General features: G+C 32.9%; 1 pseudogene; it reads left to right on the top strand.

Annotated features, from left to right (window-relative positions):
- Positions 1 to 1,708: 1,708 nt before the first annotated feature.
- On the top strand, positions 1,709 to 1,827 carry LOC120614539 (uncharacterized; annotated as a pseudogene).
- Positions 1,828 to 11,435: the final 9,608 nt, after the last annotated feature.

Here is an 11,435-nt window from a genome sequence, read left to right as displayed (position 1 = left end):
TAAGTAAGCTTAGAGTCTGGGCTGACAGCCAGGATTTGTAGACCTGGAAACCAACTACATGATATTTTATCCAAAACAGGACAGAAATGTAGGCATTTGGGGGGTTGGAAAAAGATTGTAAGAGAGGAAGATTCTGTGACTGGCATCAGAGGAGAGACGGCCGGTGGGTATTCGGTGGTGAAATGTTTGTTATGTGTGATATACAACCGTTCCTCAGTTTTGCCTATGAATTCTTCGATAAATTCCACATTTCTCACTAATGCCTTATGTGTTTTCTTTGAAAAGAATGAAAATAAGTGCCCAGAATTGTTTCATGCTTGATGCATGGAGAAATCAAAGCAGAACCATTTATGGGTTTCAATGCAATTTAAAAGCCCTATAAAAAAGAGTATAAAGCAGTACATAGAACCATAGCAGCTTAGTAGGCTAAAGCTCCTGTTTGAGACTTCCTGATATGGAAGAGGACATTCTATGAAAAGGCATAAAGCATGAGCAAAGGGACAGGGACAAAAAAATGGTAACTGGAAATGACTGGTGTGTAAGGGAGAAAAGAAAGACAGAAATAGTGAGAAATGAATGAAATAGTGATTTCTGACCAAAATATTCAATTCAAAAATAGAGTCGATATTCAGTTTCCCCAGTGCTACTTGAGAGTTGGATTTATGTTACTCATCACCTCATCCATGTAAATATTTTACTCTGATTACTTACAAAAAAATAAATAAATAAACAATGACCATATAGGAGGTAAACAGAAATTCATCAGGTCTTCATCACTTTATTGTTGAAAAAAAAGTTTCGAAGATGCTAAATCTCTTAAATATGTGACTAAAGAAATTTTTAAGACAATGTGAATAAGAAACAACCATGCACATAAAATCACCATGCCCTCCTGGCATGCACAATATCACTAATTACTTCCTGTAATATTTCCATGAATAAAGCTATGTTCTTGCTGAAAGTCAATGCTTAGTAATTAAAATTAAGGCTCTGTCTCTTGGCTGAGAAAAAAAAATTGTAGAATTTGTAGTAGGGGTACTCGCAAAGGTAGGTTTCATCTCTCTTCACTAAACATCGTGGCTAACGCTGGTATCTGCTTAGTATGACTTTCCACTCAGAAACCAAGTGTAGTCTCCTTCAACTTAGTGGGGAAATGAGCAAATATGCATGGCTAATTCTGTACAACTCTCATAAGAGATAGAAAGATTTGTATCACTACATTTCCATTACTTTTTACTAATTACTAAAACAAAGGAAAACCTACTGCAAATGACTCAATGGACCTTGTGTTTCCTCCTTCTGCATCTGTAATGAATCGAATAGATTTTATATTTTCAACAAATCATTCGCCTTTCCCCTAACCCACATTATTGTTCACTTAGGAAAGATAAAACACTCATTCTTCTGGGCAAGGTGTGATGACACACTGAATAAATTCAGGGTTTTTATGCAAAGTATTCATCGACACTAGCGAAACAAAACATATCACTTAATATCAAAGTTAAATTAGCCAAAAAATTCATTATTTAAAAACATTATTTTCTCTGGACTCAATTTTAAAGCCCAAGATTATGAGCACACCTCTGGTTCTCTCTGCATACATAACATATTTAAGGGAAAAGCACTTCTCCATCCACAATTCTCTCAAAAAAACTTTTTTATTCTTTTCTAGACATCAAAAAAAGCGATATCAATATTTCCTCATTTCATCTATGGCCATGCTACCCTGAACAAGCCCGATCCCAACTGATCTTGGAAGCTAAGCAAGGTCGGGCCTGGTTAGTACTTTGGATGAGACTACCTAGGAAGCACCAGGTGCTGTAGATGAAAAATTAAAATAAAAAGGTGGGATTGTAAGCTGACAAGGTCTCCTTGCACCAGAGGTGAACCGATTACCTCACCAAAAAAAAAATCCTCATCTTCCTATGACATGTTGCAGGACTTCTTGGCTGCCATGCAGCATCTTGGTAGTTCTAACACACTGAATCTAGAGCCATCCAAAAATCCTTTGTAAGAGAGAAAAGCGACTGTGTAGGAACATTTCTCTCCAATTTCATCCTGGGCCTTCTCTAGCTCACATTAAGATGAGCTGGCTTTTAGAATCATTTTATTAACATTACTTAACCATGTTAAAGAAAATCATGTTCATAAAGAATTTAGTTCAACCACGCCAACCCTCTGGGAAGTCATTTAGTCAACCTGTCAGACCAGGCTAATCATGGTTTGGTGATCGCCTGTAGTCTTGTTTAAAAACCTGAATACACTGAGAACAAACCGTACACCCCCATGATTAAACTTATTGCTGTCATGAGACCAGCTAGCGCAAATACCTGAGAGATAAATGTGGAGCTCACAGCTCTCACCAACTCTCAATTTATCCCATAGTTATAGCCAGACCATGGCAAAGACCACATTAAAAAATAATAATAATAAAACCTTCTTGAATGATGATTGGTTATCCCTGCTGCTATTTTTAATTCTCTTTATAAACTTATTTTTATTGCTATGCCAAGATTTATGACTTCCAATCATAAAATATATCTAAAGTTAAATGGTAGTGCTTTATTCCAGAAAACACTATAGCCCTGCTTCACAGTGAGGCTGCATTAGTTCAGCAAATCTATCCAAGCACAAATCTAGATGTTCTGATGTGGTGCCCTATTTCTCAGTAGTAATATGTCAGTTCTCATTAGGTATATAATAAAGTTTATTGCAAGACCTTTTAAGTCAGCAAGCATTTGACATAACCTGGTATCAGAATGAACAGCTGTTGCAAAGAAGTGATTCTTAAGGAAAATATAGATGTATTCAACCACTATTGGACAAGAAAAATATATATAAAATAAAAATATTTAGCAGACATAAATTTTTCTGTGTTTGTGGGTAGTTGGTTAACTCTTCTATTTTTGCAAATATTAGCAAATCTCTGAACATAATCATTAATGTTCTAATAGCTAATGTTCCTTCAAACCCCCCTCCTACTACCTCTGTAAAAAGTTTTACAGTCATCCAAAAAGCAGTGAAAATATTGACACATATTTGATCACACCAAAAGCAAAATTGTGAAAACATAAATAAAAATTAAAAGAGAGCCAGATTTAAAAGACTTTAACTTCTGAATCATAGTATAGGGTTTTTTTTAAGCTTTCTATACTAATAGCCTTAACCCGGTATGTCCCCAAACATGTTTGCATAAATATAGCAAAAGATAGCTAAACCACACAAAGTGTTAGGAAAAATGTCCCACAAAAGAAAAATGTAAAGGATTAAATGAGGATAAAAAGAGACAACAGGGAGACCTCACAAGTTATCTTCATAAAAACAAACTGTGTTAATTAATCTTCAATACATATCAATATTTACAATTATTTTTAAATGCATGCAATATGAAAATAGGACTTAAATCATAATTCTAAAAATGCTATTATTCAATTAATTCCTGCAAACTCTTTTTTGTTTTTTAGTTAAACATACTTTCTTACTGACAATTTTTTTTTATTTATATTCAAGTGACAGCCATACCTACTAGGACAGCCTCCTATTTAATCAGAAAGCATTTTTGCAAGCCCTGTATGTATCAGATTTGTGCCAACACTCCTATCAAGAAATGTGAACAGTTACCGTTAATGTATCTTTTTTGGTAAGGTTAGGTTTTATATGTTTGATTTCTTAAAGAGGACCCAAAATACATTAATATGATATATACCAGAAACAGCATCTGCTGAGATGGGCATGCAATGTGTAGATTTATTTATTGTGAATAAGTCAGAGGACTCAATTAATATCAGCCTGGCACCAAGAATCGATTAAGGATGAATGGACCACAGGAGAAACAAGACAGTACAATCAAGAAGATCTGGGGTAGCAACACTATGCTAAAAATACATAGCAAAGTATTTTTATAAACACGATGATGCCATTATACTCTAGCAGAGAAAGCATCATAACTATGACTGTTTTGTTTAATGTTGTTTTAGGTTTTTAATGTCTTGGCTTGGGCTGCCAACATTATAATATTAGAAAGTTGAGTCAAACACAAATCATTTGAGCACCATGCTGGTCATCGAGGAAAGTATTCGTATTTCTTCAACAAGCATGAATAATCCTTACAATTATCTTAATGAATATTATTATTAAAAGTCAAAGATATCTTAACTCTCCTTACCCAGGGAAATTCGAACATCCCATTCAAACTTCTCTCATAGCACATAACACTATGTTACTCATCTTTATAAAATCTCTCATTTCATATATGATGACTATCTGGAAGGTAAGGACTTTGTCTTATGGAGCCTGGTGCCCATCATGCATAACATATAATGGAATATCTTAAATAAGAAATAAGAAATTTGTATTTGAATTTGATTTTAAATAATCAAAGTCAGAAAAGGAAATAAAACCAGGAGTATTAACAATATTTTCTTTTGGAAAAATCAAAATTTGATTTTAAAATGTGATCCTTCTCATTTGCTATGGTTCTACTAGCTAATATTGCAAAGCCTGTACCTTTAAATTCTGCCTATATAATTACCTCTCAGCATGAAAGAGAACAAGTCACTCAACCTCTCTACTCCTTAGTAGTAAAATTTTTCTAATTTACCTTGTAGGAAGGCTGGGAGAAAGCAAATATAAAGCAAATTATAATATAAAATTTTATATAAAAATCATGGGGAGGACTGATTTGTAAAAAGTAATTATAATAAAATAAAATAATTCTAGGTTCAACAGCAACTTATATCAGAAGCAAAGCAGCTGGACAAACAACTTCGAATTAATTTCAGTTACTATTTATCCTAAGAGCATTATATCCAGATCATAGTTGATATTTATCCTTATACATTTCAGAGATTATGCCCTATGTTATAATAATTAATAAACCATTGAAGTTATACAGCTTATTTATTTTAAAATCCACAACTCTTAAGTAATACAATGAATTATTATTTAAAGTGAGATATATTTTGAGAGCTATAAAAATCCAAGGGTCTGTGGATTGCAGAGTCCTTTGTCGCAAGACATCTTTTGTCCCTTCCTTTTTATTTTGAAAAATATCAAGCTTACATAAAAACAGTACAATAAATACCATAATCTCTTTACCTAAATTCACCAGTGTTAATATTTTGCCACAGTGCTTTATGCCTACAAATACACACTAACACACACTCGCTTTTTTCTTTGTTTTTGGCTGAATCTCTTGAAAGTAAGCTGCACATATCATACTAAATACACCTTGCAATTACTAAGAGGCAGGAAACAGACATTCTCCTACAGAGCCAAATATTACCACACACAAGAAATAATACATCAGTACAACAATAATAGCTAATACAGTGTTCCTCAAATTATTTGTAGAGAAAGATCAGTACTCCTTACTTCCAATCAATTGATAAATAATACTTTAGTAAAATAAAATAAAAATGAATTACTAAAAAATGAGCAAGCACCTGTGTACCACACCAATGTCAAATTACTATAGAATTATCTAACCATTTACTTTCAGTTTTTGTACTTATCTCCTTGTGGACACAACAATTCATTGATTGGCACTACTGAGTTAAGGACCACACTTTGAGTATAACTAATATGAAACTGAGTAAATATTCAAATGTCCCCAATTAGGCCATCAATTACATTTATGATGTGACCCAATCAAAAATATAGAGTACAGCATAAGGAATGTAGTCGATATTATTGTAATGGCTGTGTGTAGTGCCAGATGGGTGTTAGAGTAATCAGGGGGGTGAGGGCGTGAGGAAATCACTTCATAAATTATATAAATGTCTAACCATTGTACCGTATACCTGACACTAATATAAGATTTTTAAAAAGATATCTGTTATTATTAAAAAAAAAAATCTTGTCTCTGTATTCTCTAATTACTAAAAGTAACATTTCCTTTTTTTTTTTTTTTCTTTTATGGACTTTTATGACACTGACCTCTTTGAAGCACCTAGGCCAGCCGATTTGTAGAATGCACCATAATATGGTTCTGTTTGGGGTTACCTCACAATTATCTTCACTTTAAACTCTTTCAGTTAGAATATTACAGTATGTGGTTCTGTGCTCTTCCTGGTGCATAATATTAGGAGGCACGTGATATTGGTTCTTCCCATTATTGATAATGTCAGTGTAGTGTCTGTTGATTTCATTATGGATACAGCTATTTCCTTTTGTAAATAATAAATAAGCTGTTTGCTAATGTTATCACCGTGTGAATATCTTGATCCCCAACATTTCACCCAATGTTTTTAGTATTTACTTATGAGACTTGCCTGAAATAATTATTAAATTTTAGATAAAAATAATACTTTTTAAGTCTATCAATTTCTTTATTGAATAGCTGGTATACTTCTTTAAAAAGGAGCTTTGCTTTGTTTCTCCACCTCTTTATTTTGGGGAAAGTATCTCTGAACTCATGGATTCTTCTATTCTTTTTCATTTAATGTGTTATAATCCCTCATCATCATAATCCATTTTGAAACTCAAATTGTTTGAAATTTGGCCAGTGAGAATTTCTTTAAGACATGTCCTATGTCTTTGTGACATGTCCCTATAAATTTATGAGTACTTAATCACTTTTTGATAGAATGAGGTATTTCAGGCTTAGCATGTACTTTTCCTGCCCCAGACTGAGTAAATCATTTTCCCAATAATATCTGATTTTTCTGAATAGGGAATGGTATTTAGAAACCAAATCTGGGTACTAGATGTGCTCATTACTGTTGGATATTATATTATCCAAGTAAGTACAAAGGAGCTGACATCTTTTCAATCCTCCTCTTACCATCCCAACCAGTAAAAAAAAAAAAAAAAAAAAATTGTTTCACACATGGAAAGACTAAGGACAAATTCTATTAGAAAACATTTTCTAATGAGAAATTCTTGAATTAATTGTCATATGCATTTAAACACTTATAACTAGAGCAACATTGCCATACCTTTTAGAGATGAAGTTTTTTATGCATTGAGATGCAAACTTTTATTTAGATCTTTTCAGTAGTGACAGTTTCATACTTTTCAAATCTCCCCCAAAAGGATGTGACGGATCTCTCTCCCTACAACCCTAATAGCATGCTTGTTTTTTTTAATATCCTATGATGCATAGTGCATTGTGTGTCATGGTATGAATATTTCTGGCTATTATTCATCTAACCTCTACTAAATTTGAAAAACATATCACTTAATTTCTCAAAGTATCCAACTTCTATACGGATATAAAAATAGTGTTATTTCTTTATAGGACTGATTAAAAGACTGAACTTTCATAGACTGACCTTATAAACTGTGACCTTATCAAACAAAGCCAAGGGAAATATCCAAAATCTAGTAGGTGGTATTTTCAATATTGATAACTATTTGGAATCCTGAGAATACAGGATTCAATCAAGGTCAAAGGTTTTTATCCTAAAGCAGGAAACAGATTTACATATCCTGTCAAGTTAAGACATTTAGACCTATGCATTAAGGTATTTAAATATTCTAGGAGATTTAAAAATTGCAAAATCTAATGAAGCGATCAACTTGGGAAAATTGGCAGACTTCCATGATTTTATCAAGACAGAAGCTAAATTGCAGTTTTCTGTTACTTGACCATTGAACTCTTGAAATATGAAGCTCAGGATATGGTTTCTGCTAATAAATACAGAGTATTATGTGGGGGCAGTTAGTACAAAGAACGCCCTGGATATCTGAATTCTAGGTCACACAATAGGCCAAATTCTCATGGAGTAGGAAACCTCAGTTATCTGACAGTAATTTTCTTCCTGGTACTAAACATCTTTCAAAAGGGATAGATTTAGTATTAAATATGAACATATTTAAAAGTAAACACAGTGGAGGCTTCTGGTTTCAGCTTTGATGTGAGAAGAGATTGAAAGTTGTCAGCATCGTTCCTTTAACAAGAAATCTGGACAAACTGAAAACCAATTACTTTTCTTGGACCTATAAGAGAACTGAGGTTATTGGACAGACTGCCATTCTGAAATCTAGCTACATCTAGAAAGATACATCAATCAAGATCTGCATACCTGGAGCAGAAGCCATTGAAGCTATATATTGGTGGGAATTAAAGCGTAATTTTAACAAATTGCCAGAGAATGGACTGGAGTAGAAAAAGAAACTCCTGATGGCCCCAGTCACAGGAAGGCATCCACATGTTCATGGAATCTGCCTCCAGGAAATCCACCGAGCTCTCAAGGTGCTTTGAGGCACTGGTAGTGGGAGAGAAAGAGTAATATAAAACATGCTTAAAACATTCTCCCTATAAAGGCCTACTCTCCAGAGAAAAGAACTCCAACAAAACACAATGCCGAAAGCTTATCTCTGCTGGGAGAAAGATAACTCCCACTTCATCCCTTTTTAGCCTTCTGGCCAGGGGTGGAAGTAAGAGCCCAGGGCTGCAGGGGGAGGAGAGAGTGGCTATACTATTGGAGAAACATTTCCGAAATTAACAGAACCAAGACACAAGCCCAATGAAAGGCTGAGATTTAATCACATATAGCCTAAAGTAGGCAAAAGAAATAACAAAAATTAGAGCAGAAATCAATGAAATTGAAAATGGGAAACCAATTGAGAAAGTCAACAAAATCAAAAACTAGGTCTTTGAAAAGATTAATAAAATTGATGAACTATTACCCATGCTAACCAAGAAAGAAGAGAGAATTCACAATTATCGATATCAGAAATAAAAAAGTATTCTAAGTGGATATTAAGGTCACATTATGAACAATCTAGAGCCACAGATTTTATCATCTAGTTGAAATGGACCAATTCCTTAAATTACATAAACTACCAAAACTCACACACACGCAAATAGATAACCTTGATAGGCCTATATTTATTAAAGTAATTGAATCAATATTTAATGACATTCCAAAAAAGGAAGCATCAAGCCCAGATGGTTTCACTCATGAATTCTACAAAACATTTAATAAAAACTAATACCAAGTCTCCATAATCAGTTCCAGAAAACAGAAGCAGATACTCCCTAACTCATTCTATGAGGCCACATTACTTTAATTAAAAAAAAAAAAAAAAAAAAACACACAGATAAAAGCATTATTAAAAAAAGAAAATTATAGAAAAAAAATCCTCAAGAAAATAAATGTAAATCAAATCCAACAAGGTATATAGAAAGAGTTATATACCAATACCAACTGGGATTTATTCCAGGTATGCAAGGCTGGTTCAACACTTGAAATCAATGTAATCAACATATCGATAGGAAAAAGAAGAAAAATCATATAATCATATCAATCAATGCTGGTAAAAACACTTGACAAAACCCAACACCCATTTATGATAAAAAATATTCAGCAAACTAGGAATAGAGGAAACACTCTCAAAGTGATGAAGACCATCTTCAAAAATCCTACAGTTAACATAATACTTAATGGCAACAAACTGGACACTTTTCTGCTAAGACTGGAAACACGGCAAGGATGTTCTCTCCCACTTCCACTGTATCTCGTAATGTTTTAATTCTCATTTCTCTAATCTCTAGTAATGTAAAATATATTTTTGTGTTTATTTACTATTTATACATCTTCTTTGTTGAAGTGTTCTGTTCTTTTGCCCACTTTCTAACTGAATTGTTTTGTTTTGCTTTGCTTTTGTTCTTGCATTTAGAGAGTATTTTTATATATTCTGTATGTGAGTTCTTTGAAAACATGACTTGAAAATATTTTCTCCCACTTGATGGCTTGTCTTTTCATCATATTAGTAGGGTCTTCACAGAGCAAAGGTTTTTAATTTTGATTAAGTCCAATTTATTGATTTTTTTTTTTTTTATGGATTGTGCCTTTGGTGTCATGTCTAAGTTGTCACCTAACACTAAGTAATGAATATTTTCTATTGCATTATCTTTTAAAAAGTTTGTAGTTTTACCTTTTACATTTAGGTCATAATAATCTATTTTAAGTTTAGTTTTGTATAATATGTGAGCTTAGGTCAAGGTTCATTTTTGGGGGGTACTGATGTCCAATTATTCCAGTACCATCTGTTCTTTTTAGACTATCCTTCCTCCAGTGAATTAATTTTGTGCCTTTGTCAAAAAACTGTAATGCAATTTAACATGTGTAAACTTAATAACATTTCAATTTAAAATCACAAGTTCAAAGCCATTATGTGGCATATTGAACATTTAAGAGAACAGTAGTTTCACCTTATTTAAAAGTTTAATTGTTAGATTTATAAGAATTTTATTAAGATTCATAAGAATGTGGCATATTGGAACATTTAAGTAGACATTAGTTTCACCTTACTTAAAAGTTTAATTGTTAGATTTATAAGACTTTGGGGGGTATTTTTTCCTATTTTTTTCTTTTTCTTTTCTTTTTCTATTTTTTAGCTTTATTGAGATACCTCATGTTCTACTGACAATCAGGCATTGTATATATTTAAGGTATACAATTTGATGTTTTTAAGTACTTCAAAGTTTTCATTTGTTAGACAACTGATGTACTTTAAAAGGAAATCAATCATATTAAATGTGCAAAATCAATTTAAAATGTTGAAAAGTGATTAACAAAATGTATACATGATACCAAATATTAAGAGGCCCCCAAAAGTGATTGCGAAAATCTTCTAGATATATCAATAGAATAATAATTTACATGAGATGTAATTACATATTTAAAAATGAAGTATGTCTTTTGAATAGATAAATTCAGTAAACTGAACACTAATATTAAAAAAACAAAGTAATACTTATTAGAATAACTCAAATGAAAAATTATAGCAATATCAAATTCTGGAGATGATGCAGATAAAGTGAATCCTTCATACATTGCTGTTGGGAATTTAAAATGATACAAACACTTCTGGAGAACAGTTGAGCAGTTTCTTACAAAACTAAATATGCATGTACCACATAACACAGCAATTTCACCCTTGGGCATTTATCCAAGAGAAATGAAAACTCATGTTTATATAAAAACGTGTACACAAATGCTCATAGCAGCTTACTTGTAGTGGTCAAAAACTGGAAACAATCCAAACGTCCTTCAACAGGTGACTGGTTAAGCAAGTTCTGATACATCCAGACCATGTAATACTACGTAACGGTAAAAAAGGAATGAACTACAACTTGGGTCTCAAGGAAGTTACGCTCAGTAAAAAAAGCCAATCCTAAAAGATTACATATAGTAAGGTTTCATTCATGTAGTATTATTGAAATGACAAAATTATGGAGATGGAAAACAGATGAATGGTAGTCAAGAGTTAGGGACTCACAGCATGAGTGGAAAGGGAGGTAGGTAGCATGCCTATGAAAAGCAGCGTGAAGAGCCTGTACAGTGATGGAACTGTCTGCATTCTAAGGTGGTGGTAGTCACAATCTACACATGTGATACATCTGCACAGAACTAAATAGGCATACATGCAAATGAGTGCATGTAAAACTCATGAAATTTGAGCAAGATCCATGGATTGTATCA

This window comes from Pteropus medius, unplaced genomic scaffold, assembly GCF_902729225.1.
Source record: "Pteropus medius unplaced genomic scaffold, Ma_sr-lr_union100, whole genome shotgun sequence".
In the NCBI taxonomy this organism is placed as follows: Eukaryota; Metazoa; Chordata; class Mammalia; order Chiroptera; family Pteropodidae; genus Pteropus; species Pteropus medius.
Note: the sequence above shows the minus strand (reverse complement) of the source record. Positions and strands in the feature narration are given on the sequence as shown.